This window comes from Lissotriton vulgaris, chromosome 1_1 (assembly GCF_964263255.1).
Source record: "Lissotriton vulgaris chromosome 1_1, aLisVul1.2, whole genome shotgun sequence".
Taxonomy (NCBI): Eukaryota; Metazoa; Chordata; class Amphibia; order Caudata; family Salamandridae; genus Lissotriton; species Lissotriton vulgaris.
Window position 1 is genome coordinate 56,170,461 of NC_141685.1, and position 19,682 is coordinate 56,190,142.

The window sequence follows — 19,682 nt, forward strand, 5'->3', positions numbered from 1 at the left end:
GTCTTGGCTGCGATGTGGGAGAAGGATCTTGCTCCTGCTCTGGCTCTGTGGACGCGCGTGGTTTTGGCTAGTGCGAGGTTGGAGGAACGTAGAGGGATCTGATTTTCTGGTGGAAGTAGGTTCCGAGCTTGTTGCCACTGACTGGGGACTGTGTGAAATGTGGAACAAGTATGCATTTACCATGCTAGGAAAGAGCACTGGCACTGGGGACCTTGTACGCATGAACCAAGTGACTTTATGTGAAAATTGCTTTAGATATCAGTCACAAACTATGGTTGACCATTTCAAATCAGTGCAGTTTACTACAGATTTTTTTCACAAACTCTGAAAACTAATTTCAGTTTACAAATGAAATAAAAACATATTTACCTGTTTACAATGCAAAGTGAATACATATTTTTTTTACTATCTTTCCAACAGGCACTATGTAAACAATGCTTAAGATGGATACATATCGAATGCATTCAAAAAGATGCAACATCCTTGTTACATCAAGATGTTTTCAAATGTAGCAAATGTATTTAATGAACAAGTTACTTACCTTGGGTAAAGATGTGTTCGCATGTGAGCTGTAGATCAAATGCTTTGCATAATTGTGCCATCTAGTTTTGGTTACGGATGTTCAAAAGTAGTTTTTCTTTGAAGAAGTCTTTCCAGTCACGAGGTTAGGTGACTCCTTCTTTTGTTGATAGTGCGCATGGGCATCAATTCCATTGTTAGACTGTTTTCCCGCAAGAGGTTGAGAATGCAGTATATAAGTGTAGTACACAGTTGTCAATGCGTAAGTTACGTAAATAATAACAACTGCAACAACCACAGGTGTCGGGGGAGGTGGGAGGGCACATGTGAATCCACAGCTCTACATTCCAAGAACAGATGCTTACACTGATAATGACCCAGATCTCAACTGTGTTCTCAGTTTGCAGTACTGCAAGAATTTTAAAACTATCCTATTCAAAAATGAAATCTAACTCCATCCCTCAGTATGTCTGCTAATTTACCGGTCAAAAGCGCAGAGATACTCCTGGCGGAGTGATTCTAGCGCTATACAAAACCACAAATAAATAAATAAATAAAGTAAAGAAACCTTCTCAGTGAAGTGAAATGAGTTATTCTGATACATTGAAACTATTTTCACAACTTGTTTACTGTAAAATCGTTTGTGGTGCTCATTTTATTTTTTCTGATACATTGGAAATATTTTAACAACTTCTTTACTGTAATATCGGTGTTTGTGGTGCTCACATTTATTATTTTTTGATACATTCAAACTATTTTTACAACTTGTTTACTGTAATATCAGAGTTTGTGGTGATTATTCTAAATTATATTTTTTGATATCCAGAACACAATATTGTACTTCAGTGAAAATTATTTTGAAAACATTTGAAAAACAAATTATTATAGTGTGATTATGTATTCTGTTTAGTGCTTTATTAAAAATATGCAGGGGCATGGTCACTTTCATTGTCATGCCGGACACCGCCAGCAAACAAACTGCCTGTATAAGCTCCACAGCGGCCCCTCGCCAGGCACACCAGAAGCGGGGAGTGGTCAGATACATACCACGCCAGATAGGAAACCTCCCTAACCTGCCGTGCCAGCTCAGGGGTAATGAGGCAATAACCCAACAGAGTATACGTTTCCGTCACCGAGGTGTAGCAGGAGAAGAGTCTGGATCCCGAGTGTCTTTACCTACATACTCCAGGGTAGAAATGTTGGATCCATTCTCAACAAGGGGAGAAGGAGTGCTTTGGTAAAGGGCACATGGTTACAATAGTTAGAGTTGCAAAAGTCCAAGACAGAAGAAACCAGTCCCCAGGAGAGGAAAGGGGAAAGAGGAAAGAGGGGGGGGGGGACAGGGAGCTGGGAAGCGGGTCAGATCTGGCAGATCAGCAGTGGGAGTGAAAAAACCTTGTGCGGGCCCAAGACGGTAGAGTAAACGGTCTCCAAGCTTAGATGGGGTCTTATAGTCATAAATTGAAGTCTGGGCGCCATTTTAGAGTCAGGCAAGTCCCAGGTACCTAGGCGCAATGAACCCTGGGCCCAATGGCCGCCATCTTAGGGTCAGGCAGCTAGGTTCAGGTCGGCCCGTGCTGAATCCCCCTGAGTCAGGGTATATTCCGAGGCACACACTCTAAATATCAGGGGGGCCTTCAGCATCCGTGGGAGACCCCAACCACCAACATCAGAGGGCTCCTACTGGTGCGCCCTGCAGGGGCTATGTATTGACCGCTACAGGCACGCAGTTGCGCTGATTGTTATCACGCTGCAATAGCCACTGGGTAGATGGGAGTCTTTGTCGCTTTTTTTTTCAGAGTGCTGGGTTGGAGTTAATTGGATGCTGGGTTGGAGATGGATGGATGCTGGGTTGGGGATGGATGGATGCTGGGTTGGGGATGGATGGATACTGGGTTAGAGATGGATAGATGCTGGGTTGGAGATGGATGGATGCTGGGTTGGGGATGGATGGATGCTGGGTTGGGGATGGATGGATGCTGGGTTGGGGATGGATGGATGCTGGGTTAGAGATGGATAGATGCTGGGTTGGAGATGGATGGATTCTGGGTTGGGGATGGATGGATGCTGGGTTGGAGATGGGTGGATGCTGGGTTGTGGATGGATGGTTGCTGGGTTAGGGAGGGATGGATGATGGATTGGGTATGGATTGATGCTTGGTTAGTGATGATAGATGCTGGGTTGGAGATGGATGGATGCTGGGTTGGAGTTGGTTGGATGCTGGTTTGGAGTTGGGTGGATGCTGCGTTGGAGATGAATGGAGTGGGGTGGATGGATGTGTGAGAGGTGGATGAATGGATGCTGGGTTGGGGATGGATGAATGCTGGAGTGGGGATGGATGGATGGATGCAGGGTTGGAGATGGATGGATGTGTGAGGGGTGGATGGATGTGTGATTTGTGGGTGGATGGATGCTGGATTGGAGATGGATAGATGTGTGAGGGGTGGATGGATGAATGCATGGATGGATGGTTGACTGTGGGTGCTTGGAGCATGAATTGATGGATGAATTTGTGGGGAGGCGTGTTTGTGCACTGCTGGATGGGTAACTGAAGAAACTGTGAGGCCAGAGGCCTAACGGCCCCCAAGGCCTGAAGTGCGGCGTATTCGCCATTCACGCTGGCTTGTGGCCTCTGTGTGTTTGCAACAAGGTGACCCATTGCCAGCGAAGGTGCTGTATTTTCTGTATTTGGCATTTAGTCGGTTTATTGCCTCAGAATGTATTTATTGTTGTAGTGAATGCTTACAAATTAAATCCTCGTTTCCCTGTGACTTAGGAATATAAGGTCACCTCCCTGGGCACCATAGAGATGTATGAGTGGAAGTCCCACAGGTGAGGATCAGTCTCTCCCCTGAAAGTGTAGTTATCCTCCTCTCCACCGGATGTGATTTCACGCTATAGATTAGTGATGTCAATGATATTTAACAACCCTGAACGCCAGATCTCTGCAACCCGCCCTTTCACCGCCTGCCTCTCCATTCAGATCCTCCTAGTTATCAAGCCAGATAGACATCCACCCATTCATCCACCACCACTTCACTCATCCTTTCATCCACACAACCACCTTTCCATCCACCACGCATAGAATCACATACATCCACCTATTCAGCTCCCCGCCCACCTGCCCAGGTATCTCATCCCCTACCCAGGCGTCCTTAAACGAGAGAAAAGCTCCAAGTGTCAGACATTTGGTTGTAGAAGTTACTCGTGGGGGGGGGGCTGAAGCACTTTGAGCCCAATGGGCGCTGCACAGCGTGTGGTTGTGTTTAGTGCACGACCAGCACGTGCCGTGTGCACGTGGCTTGTGTTTTGGGAGGTCTGGCTGTGGATGGGGAGGGGGTGGCCCCCGGCTGTTCCTGGGACTTCAACCGCTGCCGTGGGGAGTTTCAAATCAAAAAACATATTATATAGTGCGCATGCGTGCAAGGACACGCATGCGCACTAAAACGGCAGAACACCGGGGAGCTTAAAAATACCTGTATGAAGCCAAAAGTACATTGTGCGGTTGCGTAGGATACTGCGCATGCGCACACACGAGGGGGGAGCGCATACAGACGGGGAGCAGGGAACCACGGAACACCGGCACGTTTGTGAGACAAACGCATGCGTGGCTACTGTCACGTGGATCCCAATAACCGCTTTAGCCTTGTTGTGAAGGACGCAATACTCTAGCCCTTACGTTGTGCAAGAGCAGAGACTACTTTTTTTTTTTTTTAATTTGTTTTTATTGTTGCATCATAATTCCTGGGTACATAGAGAATCAACTGCCGGTGTGGCTTCAACATTCAGCCACGGTCAGCCGTGCGCGCAACTTTTCTGTGTACAAACTTGTGGAATTTGACATTTCTTCCATGAAACAGTACAGATCAGTCATATATGTTCTCAGGCTGGGATCCTATAATCGTGCTCCGTAAGGGAGAAGGGAGGATACTAGTGGGTACATGAATGCCCGCCTTGGTGGCGTAGGATCGGGGTCTGTACAGGTCTTATAACTGTATTACCAATAACTGGGGAAACACAACTGTGGAGGGGAGCACATAGGCGTAGCAGGTGCACGGTAGAAGAAAAGCAGATGTCGGATGTCGGGAGACAAGGGGTTCCCTCAAAGTGCGCCCATATCAAGGTGGCGTAGTCAGAGAGCGGGGGCATTCCATGTTAGTGCTTAGTGAGATGGTCAGTGTGGGGTCAGGGTCTTGACCAGGAGCTATGTGTTCACTCGGGAGAGGGAGGGGGTGGGGGGGGGGCGTAGGTGGGTCTTCTGTGCACAGGGACTGCCGGAAGCTGTGTAGGGGCATGGCCCATTCCATGGAGATGGGATGTTTACGCGCGCCCCTGGCTTCTTCCTCCCTGAGGGCATCCTCCTCCGCCGCCGCCCACTTACAAACTGCTCCCGTCCAGGCTGCTATAGGGGGACCCTCCGGGGATCGCCAATGCATAGCTATGCATCTGTTTGCCAGCAGCAGCGCCAAGGACACGAACCGCCTGTGTACAGGTTCTTGTTTAGGGATATGTAGGATGCATAGTGCGCTGGATTCCCAGGAGGCTAGTGTTGTGAGGCCTGTGAGGTCTGCCAGTGTGTCGTGCACCGTTTTCCATAGGGAGTGGAGGTCGGGGCAGTCCCAAAACATGTGACGGAAATCTGCATCGGGGGATCGACACCTGGGGCATAGGAATTGTGTGGATGGGTAAAACCGTTGTAGGCGCGCCGGTGTGAGGTATGCCCTGTGTGGTATATAGTATTGGATGTTTTTTAATCGAGCATTCCTGGAGACGCGTTTTGGGGCCTCGAGCGCCTTGGTCCACTCTGAGTCGTGTAGTGCGCGACCGATGTCCTCCTCCCATGTGGCCCGTAGGGCCGTCAGGGGGGTGTGCGAGAGTTCCTGGATTGATTTATACAACCAGATGACCAAGTGGCGTCCCACTCCCATGAGTAGGATAGTGTGTATTACTGGGTGCGTGTCTGGTTCCCCTGCCCTGAGATTATGGTAGGGGCGGAATCCCTCGAGTAGCTGTCGATGGCTGAGGAATTGACCTGGGGGAAGGTCATATTCTGCGGCCAGCTGAGTGATTGGTTTCAGCTGTCGTTCCTCGAAGAGCGACTCCATATCCATGATGGCGCAATGTGTTCACTCAGCCAACATTGGCGCCGAGAAATAGGAGTCCTGTCTGGGGCAGCCTGCCAGCGGTAGTAACGGGGAGTATGGGGTCCTACTTGGGGCCATCCGGTGGATCCGCATCATACATTGGCGCGCTATCGTGACTTGGTGGGGGTATGTTCGTCTGGGTTTGGTGCCCGGGAGAAGGAGACGGATGAGCTCCGGGGTCGGAACTCTACCTGTCGGGGTGAAAGTCTCCTGGGTGTAGCGGTCCGCTGTCCAATACAATAGCCATTGAAGCTGTGCCGCCAGGAAGTAGGACTCGTAGAAAGGAGCTCCGAGTCCGCCTTGTGTTGTGGGGAGTTGGAGGGTTTTCAAGGCCACTCTGTGTCGGTTCGCGCCCCAAATAAGGGTACCTAGGAGAGAGTTGAGGTCCCGAAAGAAAGATCTGGGCGGCACCACCGGCAGGTTTGTGAAGGGATAGAGAAGTCGGGGGAGCATCACCATTTTCGCCAGGGCTATCCGTCCTATCGGGGCCAGCGGGAGCTTGTTCCAGAAGGCTACAGTCGGGCGTAGGTTAGCGAGCACCTTCCGGTGATTGCCATCGAAGATGTCCGCCAGAGAGTGGTACAGGCGGACACCGAGGTACCGAGGAGCTTCCGCGGACCACGAGAGTTTGTGGGTTCCCAGCCCGACGTACCGGGGAGGTAAGCGCGGGTGGAAGGGGTAGACTGTGGACTTGTCCCAGTTCACCTGGAGTCCCGAGGCGTCTGCAAACTCTGTCAGCGCCACTCCTATGGGAGTTAGATCCGCCTCTATATCTCGGACATATATTAGGAGGTCATCTGCGTACAGAGAGACGCAATGCGTATCGTCCGCGAGCGGGATGCCCCAATGGATTCCCTCCTGACGCAGTCTGACCGCCAGCGGTTCGACGGCCAGGGCAAATAAAAGGGGTGATAGGGGGCACCCCTGTCTCGTGCCTCAGCGAACCTCGAATGCAGAGGAGATGTGTTTCCCAATCCGCACTCGCGTTGTTAGGTCGGTGTACAGGAGGTGAGTGTATGCCATGAGTGTCGGGCCAACGTTGAGACGACTCAGGATCGCGAATAGGTTCGGCCAGGTGAGGGTGTCAAACGCCTTTTCCAAATCCATAATCAGGCAAGCGGCGCGTGGGAATCTGTCCCGAACCTGATCCTGAACATGGAAGACGCGGCGGATGTTCTGTGAGGTGTTCCTGCCCGGCACAAACCCACATTGGTCAGGGTGGACCAGTGGGCATATGACCTGGGTGTACCTGTCAGCCAAGATCTTCCCGAGGACCTTGCAGTCCGCCGATAGGAGCGTGATAGGATGATACGATCCCAGTTGGAGAGGGTCCCTGTGGGGTTTGGGGAAGGTCACAATCACGGATTCCTGCAGTGACTGGGGAAGCACTCCCAGATGGAGAGCTGCCGCGAACATCCGAGCCAGTCGGGGAGCCAACAGGGCAGAGAACGTCGAGTAGTACTCCAGTGGGAAGCCGTCGAGCCCCGGGGCTTTATTCCGGGACAGGGCGAGTAGTGCCTGAGTGATATCCGAGGGTGTTATTTTAGTGTCAAGCGTGCGCTTGTCGGCGTCCGATATCGTGGGCAGCGTCAGTGAATCGAGGAAGCGATCCACGCATGATGGAGTGTAGCGGGTTGGGGCCTCGTATACCTGTGCGAAGTGGTGTCGGAACGCCAGGAGGATCTCGGCCTGGGATCGCACTAGTATGCCTTCCGGATTGATAATATCCGTAATTGGCTTGGTCTCGGTGTCCTGCCTTGCCATCCAGGCAAGCATTGCCTCCGTTTTGTCCTGTTCTTTGTGTACTCTGGAGGCATAGGCCCGAAAATTATACTTCCGGAGATCGGCGCAGGCAGCTTGGTATACCGACTTCGCCTCGGCCGTGAGCGCGACGTTCTCTTCCGAGTCATCGGTTCGTTTCGTAAGCGTAGCCAGGCGCTGTTCCGACGTGAGGAGTGTCTGTTCTAGTGTGCGGTGAACCCCTGCGATTTGTTGTATGCATTCCCCCCGTGCCACCACTTTGAATGCATCCCATTCCATTAACGTCGATGATGCCAAACCCGCATTGTGTAGAAAGTATTCCTGTATGCTGGTTTTGTGCGTATCTCTGAAGACCTGGTCTGATAAGCAGTCTTTAGGGAGGCGCCAGGTGGGGACTGGCGGGTGTGGGGGGCGCCAGATCAGGCGTAAAATGTGAGCATCGTGATCCGAGAGGATCCGACCCAGGTAGTCCAAGGATGTTACCTTTGGGAGGATAGGTGCAGAGCATAAGAATTTGTCCAGACAGACCCGAAGGTTGTGTGGAATCGAGTGGAACGAGTAGACACGGGCCAGCGGGTGTAAGTGTCGCCACGCATCAGTGAGTGCCCAGTGTGTGGTCCAGGCTCTAAAGAGTTCCGCCTGTCGGGTGGGTTGGGGAGCCTGCGGGGGGGGGGGGGGGTGTGATCTGTCCAAAGCGGGGTTCAGAGTGCAATTGTAATCACCTCCCAAAATCCATGGAATTGTAGTGAATTGGGCCAGGACGACTGTGAGGTGATCCCAGAATTTATCTTGTTCAGTGTTAGGGGCGTAAATGCTGCCCAGGAGGACCCCTTGCCCGTCTAAGATTCCTTCTAATAGTGCGTATCTGCCCTCCCTGTCAACCACCCGTCTAAGTGTTCGAAAAGGGGTGCCTGGCCTAACCCACACTAAGGCGCCACAAGCGAATGCTGAGTAGGTCGAGGCGCAAAAGGTCCCTCGCCATTTGGCCTGTAATCGGCCCAGATCGGCAGCGTTGGTATGTGTCTCTTGTAACAGTGCTACACAAGCTGACATGCGCTTAATGTAGGAGTAGACGGAGTAGCGTTTGCTAGGTGTGTGGAGGCCCCGTACATTCAGCGTGAGGACATTAAGGTCCGACCGTGAAGTCGCCATTGCTGTGATTTCGTGCTTGTGAGTGGGGCACCCTTGTACCTCCCAAGGACCGTGAGGTCCTGTGTTTCGTATGTGCTCCTGCGCGCCCTGCTTCCGTATGTGTGGGGGAGGGTCTAACGGGGGCTACAACAGGTAGAACCAGAGGTGGGGAACAGTCCCAATGCCAGGGATATATCACCGGGGGTGGCATATCCAAACTAGTGTCCCACTAGGAGAGAAATATAACAAAATTCTGTGGGGGTGGCAGCGTGTGTTACTGCCGGGCTTATTCGCGGATCGGGCTGTTGTAGGAGAGATGACATTCGCGTGTGTGCATATACAGCCAACTAACTAAGCCTCTTTGGCGCGCAAACTTCACACAGCGCGATCAACAACCAAAAAGAAAGAGGATACAGCAATCGTCCAATTGTTCATCCTGCAGAGGTGCCAGGTTGGCCTGCTTGGGTAGTGTCCGTTGTATGCACCGCAAGGAGGGGAGATGAGATCGGACCAAATCCTGACATTGTGCCGTCACTGTCCCGGTCTTTCTCAGGGATGAACAGGTGTGGTTGGCTCTCCAGGTCCGAGGCTTGGGGAGAAGTGTGCAGTTCGGTCACCGCCCGTAGGGCGTCCCGCCGCTCCTGCATAATTTGCGTGAGATCGGACGAGCCCGAGGGTGAGGATGCTTGACTCTTGGAGGTGTCTGTCCGGGTGCGATTCATGCCTCGTCTTCTGGATCGTCGTGAGTCGTTGTTTTGTCTCCGCTGGGGACCGGGCTTAGGGATCAACGGACAGTGGAACTCCGCCCAGTCCTGTGCTTCCTCCGCCATGGTGAAGAATATGGATTTCCCGTTATGAAGCACCTTAAGGCGGGCCGGGAACAGTAGGGAGTACTGGAGATTATTTTCGCGGAGACGCCTTTTAACCTTCAGATAGGTCGAGCGTTGCTGTTGTACCTCGCGGGCATAATCCGGGAACACCATGACCTGTTGGTCTTCCACTTGCAAGGGGCCTGCCACCAGGCCGCGCGAAGCACCGCATCACGGTCTCGGAAATGTAGGAACTTAGCCAGCATAGGGTGTGGAGGTAGGCCCGGCTTGGGCTTCCGGGCGGGGACCCTGTGTGCCCTTTCGATTGAGAAGAACGCTGACCGCTCCGACTCGGGGGTAAACCAACTGGTCCATGATTCCATATAGGTCAGCGGGTCCGAGTTTTCAATCCCCTCCGGCAGTCCCAGGACGCAGATGTTGCATCGTCTTGAGCGTCCCTCCAAATCGATTGTGCGCTCCTCGAGGGCCGCCACTCGGCGCATGACTTCCTTCATGTCTGCTTCTTGCATTTTCACTGTGGGCTGAAGCGCTGCCACGTTTCGCTCTCCCTCCTTCACTCTATCCACCAGTTTGCGGTGATCATCACGGATTAGGTTGATGTCCGTTGTCAGGGCACCCAGACGTTCCTCCATAGAGAGCCGGGACATTTCGATAGCCGCCAGTACCTGATCCAGTTTCGCCGATAGCGTGGGATCCGCGTTTGGCGTGTTTGCCTGAGTCCATGTCCTTGTGTGCGGCATTTTCTCGATGGCCGTTTCAGGGACGGCAGTCATCTGCGTGCCCCTTGGTTTCCCCATTGGGCTGTGGGAGAGGGCGCCGTGGCGTCGTGGAGTCCTGAAGCCACGGATAGTTGGGGCAAGGGCCAATCCTGTGGGGGTCAAGTAAGCAGTCTTTGTGGCTGTCGAGGTACCCCTGGGCTCGGTTCGGGGCCCCTCCGGTTCGGTGGTGGGGCCTGCGTTGGTGTCTGCAGGCTCACGGCAGCAGGCTATTGGCGTGGTATGGGGCCAGCTGCACCCCTCTCCCCTCGAGACTGTGAATAGTCTATGGCGGGAGTCGAGGTAGGGTGGGCTGAGTGGAGGGTTCCTGTGGGTCCGTGGTGGTGAGGAGCTGGTCTTATTGTGGTGTGCCTCCGCTGTATCCTGGGGGGGGTTGCCGCCGCCATCGTTATGGGAGGCCCGGACCAGGCCCGGTATCTGAGCCCTTCCGGGCGCCATGTTAAGGTCAGGCAGCCCGATCAGCGGGGCTGTCCGCTGTGCCAGGAATGTCTATGCTGCTTCGTTCCCCCGTCCAGGAAGTGCGGTGTTGGGTGACCGCTGGAGGTCTCAGGGGGGGTCGGAGGCCACTGGGGAGGTAGCGATGAGGGCCCCCAGGGGGGGCGGGGAAGGGGGGAGCTGGCACTCACCACCCATCGAGAGCTTCTCCGTCGCAGGAGGGTCCGAGCGCCACGTTGGTGGTGTGCTCGCTGGCATCCCTCAGTGCACGGTGGTCGGGCCGGCATCCTGCCAGGTAGGAGTGCTGGTGGGGTGAGGCTCCGGTCCGGTGACCGCCATCTTGCGCGCCGATGCGCGCTCGCCGCGGCGAGCCCAGTTCCGAACACACCTCCGGGAGTCAGTTGCGCCGACCTGCCAGGAGCTCCGCAGCCCTGGTCCGTGCGCGTGTTCCCCGGGGTCTCCGGTCCGGCAACGAGGGTGCAGACACCTCGGGTCTAGATGGCCGGGGACGCGGCCGCCATCTTGCGGTCCGGCTCCCCGCTCCGGCAGATGAAATTTCCTCCTCTAATGCCGCACTTCAGCAGCGGCCACAGCTCTCTCGAGTGAAGCCCCTGGTGCTGCCGCTTCCGCCGGTCACTGTTTCGTTGGCTGAGGCTCACGGCGATCCCTGGAAACGGGCAGGATGCAAGCCCGATCGCGGAGCCTCAGCAAAACACCGCCACCATCGTGACTTGCTAAGCCACGCCCCCGAGCAGAGACTACTTTGGCATCCATCTTTGTGAGGGATGCGGCCTGTTATTTCGGTGAGAAGACCAATGTTTCGGCGGCCATCTTTTTGTGTGACGCCTGCCTCCCCAGCCGTCTTAGCGTGGGGAGCGCGGCCGCTCGTCTACCACCCAAGAAGCCATGTTTATGTGGGGCGTGCGACGCTGCGACCGGTTACCGTTAGACAGAAATGAAGGAGGTAGACATCATATTAGATAAATGCGCCGGTTATGGGGGCTCCTGGAAACGCATGCACGTGAGTGTGGACTATCTGTGGATCAGGCTTCACAGGGGTATAAATGGGGGAGGGGGTGATAAAGATAAGAGATGAAAAGTGAATCCCGGTTCTCTTCTCCTATGACTATCTGCTGTTCTCTTCCACCCGCCTACTTCTTTAACTCCCTGTTCTCTTCTCATGTGCTGATCTGCTGCTCTCATCCACCCACCTCCTTCTTTAACTCCCTGTTCTCTTCTCTCGTGCTGATCTGCTGTTCTCTTCCACCCCACCTCCTTCTCTACCTCCCTGTTCTCTTCTCCCGTGCTGTTCTGCTGCTCTCTTCCACCCCACCTTCTTCTTTAACTCCCTGTTCTCTTCTGCTGTGCTAATCTGCTGCTCTCTTCCACCTCACCTCCTTCTCTAACTCCCTGTTCTCTTCTCTTCTCCTGTGCTGATCTGTTGCTCTCTTCCACCCCGCCTCCTTCTTTAACTCCCTGTTAACTTCTGCTGATCTACTGCTCTCTTCGACCCCACCTCCTTCTTTAAATCCATGTTCTCTTCTGCTGTGCTGTTATGCTGCTCTCTTCCACCCACCTACTTCTCCAACTCCCTGTTCACTTCTCTTCTCCAGAGCTGATCTGCTGCTCTCTTCAACCCGCCTCCTTCTCTACCTCCGTTCTCTTCTCCTGTGCTATTCTGCTGCTCTCTTCCACCCCACCTCCTTCTTCAACTCCCTCTTCTCTTCTCATGTGCTGATCTGCTGCTCTCATCCACCCACCTCCTTCTTTAACTACCTGTTCTCTTCTCTCTTGCTGATCTGCTGTTCTCTTCCACCCCACCTCCTTCTCTACCTCCCTGTTCTCTTCTCCCGTGCTGATCTGCTGTTCCTTTCCACCGCCTCCTTCTCTAACTCCCTGTTTTCTTCTCCTGTGTTGATCTGCTGCTCTCTTCCAACCGCCTCCTTCTTTAACTCCCTCTTCTCTTCTGCTGTGCTGATCTGCTGCTCTCTTCCACATCCATCCTTCTCTAACCGCGCACACACACATACAACTACACACACACAACCGCACGAACACACACAACCACACCACACACACAATCGCACACACAACCACACACACAATCACACCCAACCACACACACAACCACACACACACAACCACACATACAACCACACACACATACAACTACATGCACAAACACACAACACACACACACACACAACCACACACATCTATCTATCGCGCTAACTCTATCTGTCGCCCGCACTCTATCTGTCGCACTCACTCTGTCTGTTGCCCTCACTCTATCTGTCGCCCTCACTCTATCTATCTATCGCCCTCACTCTATCTATCTGTCGCCCTCACTCTATCTATCTGTCGCCCTCACTCTATCTATCTATCGCCCTCACTTTATCTATCGCCCTCACTCTATCTATCGCCCTCACTCTCTATCTATCTAACTATCTAACTATCTATCTATCTATCTATCTATCTATCTATCTATCTATCTATCTATCTATCTATCTATCTATCTATCTATCGCCCTCACTCTATCTAGCTATCTAACTATCTATCTATCTATTGCCCTCACTTTATCTATCGATCTATCACCCTCACTCTATCTATCTATCTATCTATCTATCTATCTATCTATCTATCTATCTATCTATCTATCTATCTATCTATCTATCTATCTATCTATCTATCTATCTATCTATCTATCTATCTATCTATCTATCTCTCTATCGCCCTCACTCTATCGCTCTCACTCTATCTATCTATCGCCATCTATCTATCTATCTCCATCTATCTATCTATCTATCTATCTATCTATCTATCTATCTATCTATCTATCTATCTATCTATCTATCTATCTATCTATCTATCTATCTATCTATCTATCTATCGATCTATCCCCTCACTCTATCTATCGCTCTGACTCTATCTATCGCTATCTATCTATCTATCTATCTATCTATCTATCTATCTATCTATCTATCTATCTATCTATCTATCTATCTATCTATCTATCTATCTATCTATCTATCTATCTATCTATCTATCTATCGCCCTCACTCTATCTATCTCATTCTGTACTCCACCACCTGGTCTTCTAAAAGTACAGCCCTGCCACCTTACATGCCTTCTCCAAAGGTGCCAGGATACAGGAATCCTGCAATGATCTATCATCTCCAATGTTGCCTTCAGAGGTTTCTGGGAAAGGGGATCTTTTAAGTGGATGCAATTTGTTTTTATACCTGACCCACTCCACAGTGTCAGAAATGAGGCCAAATTAAATGCAGGGGTGCAGGGTGTCAGCTGGTTGCCATGCCTGCTTCCAGCAGGCAGGTCATAGCTGCTGAGTCCGCCAGTGGTGCCAGTCAGCAGTTATTATAGACTGCATGGCCATGCGATGGGGGTTTCAGGCCAGTGGTGGATTGGATATTTGTATAGCCGTGCTGTCCTTGTGGTCCTGTCTTTTGTTGTGCTCTGCCTGTTTAGCAGAACACAGCACCACTGTCTGTAGATGGAAATTTCTGAGAGTTTTCATTTCTATTACCTACAAACATAGCACCTACATTAGTAGACTGCAAGTACAACCCCTAAAGTTTAGTTGTGCTATTGAATGGTCAAGGATCCTCTGTTCAATGGTACTCATTTTATCGACCTTAGAAGGATGAAAAGCTATGTAAACTCATGTGGAATCAAAGAAGTGAACATGTGAGTATAGGAGAGCAAACACAGATCCTTGGAGTAGGCACATTAGCTCCTTGGGCCACCAATGTAATACATAACTGTTACCATACCACATGTCCCAGTAAGATAGCGGTGTTCGGACAGTGTAGTGACACACACAGTAGAGTGTTTTGCTGCCACTGCCTGTCTTCAGAGCAGCCTGTGACTGAAAAGGGGGCTCTCTGTAAGCTCACTGGCTCCTAGCAGTCACTGCAAGCCATCCTGAGTGCTCGGGTGGCAGCTATATAAGCTATATAAATATTCCATTGAGGTCCTAATGGAAGCAGATCCTTTGAAAGTCAGCAGTATAGTATTATATTGATATAGCTCTCCCTACCAAGTGCACCTCCCTGAACCCGAGGCGCCGGTATATAGTAGTGCAGCTGACTTGCTGTGGCTGCTAATAATAAATACAATGAATGCTTCAATCGTTCTGAGCTGCCTGTGCCTGTGCCTTTAGTTTACTGTGTCGGAGAGCTGTGCAGCCGCTGCCTGGCTCCCTTCTGCTCCGTTTTCAGTTGCCTGCCTTGGCTGGCAGTTATGTGGTTAATGCTGCTCAAGCAGGAGTAGTGTTCGGAACACCGGAAGTGAAGATGGGATCTGCTGATGCTGACTCTGCCGTTGCTGTCCCCTGGGTCCTTCTTCACACAATGTAACTTCACCCAGCGCGGTCAGACACATTCCTCCGCACATGCGCAGACTGCCGAGACCGAGGCTGGACACAGCTCTTCCGCACATGCGCAGACTGCCGACCGAGGCTGGACACTGCTCCTCCGCACATGCGCAGACTGCCGAGACCGAGGCAGTGCCTTGAAACGGCTCCCCCGCACATGCGCACACTGCCGAGACCGAGGCAGTGGGTGGACACCGCTCCTCCGCACATGCGCAGACTGCTGAGACACCGGAAGTGGCTGGACACCGCTCCTCCGCACATGCGCAGACTGCCCTGGTCACCGGACGATAACAGAGTATTTTCACATAAATGAGCCTAAAACACTCAAAAGGTAAATAGACTTTCTCAATTAGGAATGTTGTTATTCTCCAGAAATCCACATCCTGCACTTCACGTGTGAGAGACAGAAACTCAAAACGATGTGGCGCAGCGGCAAGAGCTGCCGTCTTTGGGTCGAGTCCTGACATGGGACTGGGCAAATCACTCCATCGCCCGGGTCTACAAAAACTGAAGGTGACCGTGTATAAAGTGACTGGGCCTCATGTAAAGCGCCCCAATACATTCTGCAACAACCAGAGCGCCCCTCCCCCCCAGGAAACAAGGCAAACTGATCCAAACAGAAGGAAGCAAAGCAAGGAGGAGGAGGAGGAGGGCCCAGAATCAAGGGAGCAGATCACCCCAGAGGAGACCAGGGCCCTGCCCACTGCACTAAGACTTACTCACTCCCTGCACTGACACTCACTCCCTGCACTGACTGCACTGACACTCACTCCCTGCACTGACATTCACTCCCTGCACTGACACTCACTCCCTGCAGTGTCACTCACTCCCTGCATAGTAATGTGCTTACTTCTGGGCTTCACTCCATCTGCAGCAATAACGCTCTGAAAGGAGAAATTACTGCTGTGAGTCTCAGAGTCTTCGGTATTACTGGTCTCAGTCCCGAAGACTGCGGTGTCAGTAGATAACGTTCTCTTATTTGGCTTTATAGTTCCACCAGTCACGCCATCGCTTTTAGCAGACACGCTATTGTCAGCAGCATCATAACTTCAGGCAGGCCAGCAATAAGGAATCCACACTCACACGGGGCAAATACTTAACAAGTACGGTCTCGGCTTACCAAGTAAAACAAAATAATCTGGTCTCATAACCATACCCAGAGCCACAGCTAGCTCTGCCGCCACTCAGCACACCCAAACACCTCAGCACTTAAGCACCAGTCCCAGGAGAGACCATCTGTGAAGTCCTTGTTAACTTGCACCACTCCTGGGTCTGCAGAAGCAACATCATGGACAGCGTCTAACACCGCTACCACAAACATTCATGAACATCCAAATCCTCATCACCCAAACTACCCAAAAGTGGCTTTCTAGATAAGCAGCCATCCATTCGCAGATTATTTTTTCTCTTACCAACTCAAAGCCTTCATCCCCCTCTGCGCTGAAATTAGGCCTTCACGAAGTCTTCAGCTGGATGTCAATGAACCAGCTGAAGCTCAATGGGGAGAAGACGGAGATCCTTCTCCTAGGTAAAAAGAGAGATCTGTGGCAGGATACCCATTGGCTGCCATCCTTGGGTGTTTTTCCCAGCCTGGCTACCCAGGTCAGAAACCTAGGGGTATGCATCGATGATTCTTTATCAATGAAACAGCAGGTCAATAAAGTGGCTGGTACGTGCTTCACTATCCTCAAATGGCTGCGGAAGATCATCTGGATGCTGCCTGTGGATACCCAGAAGACCGTAGTCAATGCACTGATTACATCTAGGCTTGACTACGGTAACATCTTATATCTGGGTTCCAATTTAGCTGTGATTAGGCGGCTTCAACTTGTCCAGAACTCCGCAGCCAGGCTGCTGTGTAAGATCCCTAGGACAGCAAGGATCTCGAAGCACCTTAAGGACCTGCACTGGCTCAGAGTTGGGAACCGGGTCCGGTTCAAAGCATTGACCTACATGTTTAAGATCAAGGCAGGGACCACACCAAAGTACCTGCAAAAACTGGTTAGGCCCTACGTTCCTGCACACAACCTCCGTTCTTTAAATGGAGCAAACTTTGTGGTTCCTAGATTTAAACTGGCCCGAGTGGGGGGAAAGTCCTTTTCCCATCTGGGACCAGTCCTTTGGAACTCCCTTCCCTTAGCCTTACGTAAGGAGGAAAACCTCGCCAGTTTTAAGAAAAACGTTAAAACTTGGCTCTTTAATAAATAATTGTGGTCTTTGACCGGGTTGCTTTCTGTGTTTTCGGCCTCTCAGTCCTGGCGCCGGGAAACCCTTTGTGGGTATCTGCGCGCATTATAAGTGCAAAATAAATAAATAAATAAATAAAATAAATACCCCCAATAAGTCCAGACACACATGTCTGATAGGACAAAAGCAGGTGCCTTTTGAGGTTTCAAGGTTGGGGGGGGGGGGTCATGGGGTTGGCTGAACAGCTCCAATCCCCATTTTCAACAATTTTGGCCGCTCGGATTGGGTTTCCAGAGGCCTCTGATGGTTTGGAGGGTCGACAGGGCTTATAGTAAATAAATGCGACACAGCCTCCATTTGTTTTTAAAAAACCTTTTATTAAACAAAAGCTCAGAACAAATCTTGCACACATAGGACAATGATTATACATATTCCAATACTGAAATCTCTTACTTCTCAGGTAGATTTCCTTCTCATACATCCCGGAGATCCCAGAGCTGCCGGGATCCAATGCTACTCATAATCCACTAACCTACCCCGCCTTCCCACACCCCTTTCAGTAACACCTATATGTCTTCCAGCAACCCCAGATTTTGTGTGGACATCCTCTGGCATTATATTTCACATTCTCGGCCCCAGAGCACCAGTCAAAGTTATTTTCTCATTCCAATAAATCCGGTGTTTGTCTCACTCCCCACTTCCTGGCTATTTTCCGTTTTGCCACCATCGCAGCTACTTTCAACCGTATAGCTGCATATTTGGGCCATGTTTCCGCCCCAGTAACACATAATAGCAACCATCTTGACTCAGTTGGAATTTCAATCCCAGTGACGTCAGACATAACTCTCGTCACCGCCCTCCAAAAGTCATTGATGCATTTACATTTCCAAAAGATATGAAAGAAGGAGCCAATTTCACCACATTCCCTAGCACAATATTTGGACATACCCTGCCCCAGTCGATGCAGTAGTGTTCTAGAGGCATATGACCTGTGGAATATACGTAGTTGAATCAAACTGAATCTGGCCATTATGGCTACCTCCCGTGGGCTCTGTACAGCCTCTTCCCAGTCATCTCTAATAGGCCTACTTCTCCTTCAGAGGCCGACCTCAAGGGGTCTACCGGGTTAGGAGAGTTGTACATTATTTTCTTGTATGTCAATGATGTGGTCTTTACCACAATTGGGTCCATCAATAGTCTATCTCCCGGGGGCGAGTAATCAGGTAGGGTTCACCCCCTCTCTAAGATATTGGCGTAGAGCGTGACTTAGTTGCATATGTTTATATCTTTTAGTGACCACTATTTCATATTCACTTTTTAGCTCTTCGAAAGTAAGCGGTTTCTGTCCTCTCCATATGTCTTCCAACCGTCCGATTCCCAGCAATTCCCATTTTTTGAAGGTCCCTCTCAGGTCCCTCACCTCTGCCAACTGATCGACATCCCACAGTGGAGATCTTCCTGTCAATTTCCTTTCCCAACCAGTGTGTTTTGACACTTCCCTCAAAACTCGAACCACCGTCTGTATATGTGGGGGAAGCTGTTTCCCAACTTCTGCAGTACAGCGCCGCTAGATATCCCCTTTCCCCCACAGCCCAGTTGTCTGCCCTGAAGGCCAGGTCTGCACGATCAGTAAATGCCCAGTCATTCACCACCGTCAACTGTGAGGCCCAGTAGTATTTGCACATATCTGGAACAGCAAGCCCTCCTTCATAAACTCTCCTTTGGAGCTTAAAGAGAGCTATTCTAGAACTGCCTCCATCCCAGAGGAGTTTTTGTAGCTCACTATTTATATCTTGCAACAACTTCTTGGGTATCTTGTATGGGGTATTCTGTAAAACATATAGTAACCTGGGCAGTGACATCATTTTGAAAATGACCGCCCTACCCTTCAGGAACACCTGTAGTTTCCTCCAGTGTTCCACGTCATTGCCCAGCCGCTGTATCTGGGGATATAAATTGTCTGATAGGAAATCTTCCTCTGTGGATATCTGAATACCCAAGTATGTGAAGCTTGTTTCAACTATTAGTGGGGTGGTGTCTAGCAATATTTGAGGGACCGTACCCGCCAATTTAAAGATGAGTGACTTAGTCCAATTTATTGTGAATCCCGAATAACTACAGAATAATTGGAATATATGGAGCACCCTAAGCACTGACCTATATGGGTGGACCAGGTAGAGGAGTACGTCATCAGCGTATAAGGATATTCTGTCCTCCCAGTCTCCCCCTCCTGGAACTCCTTGTATTATTGGGTCATTACGGACCCATGTGGCTAAGGGCTCCAATGCCAGGGCAAAGATCATCGGCGAGGGCAGTAATCCCTGACGCGTACCCTTGCTAAGCAGGAAGGAGCGAGACACCTCTCCGTTAACCCTCACCCTTGCCTGGGGGTCTTGTTAAAGGAGTTTCACAGAAGTTGGGTCCAAAGCCTAGCCTTTCAAGGGTGGCAAATATGAATTGCCAATCAATACTATTGAATGCCATTTGGGCATCCAATGAAAGGAGT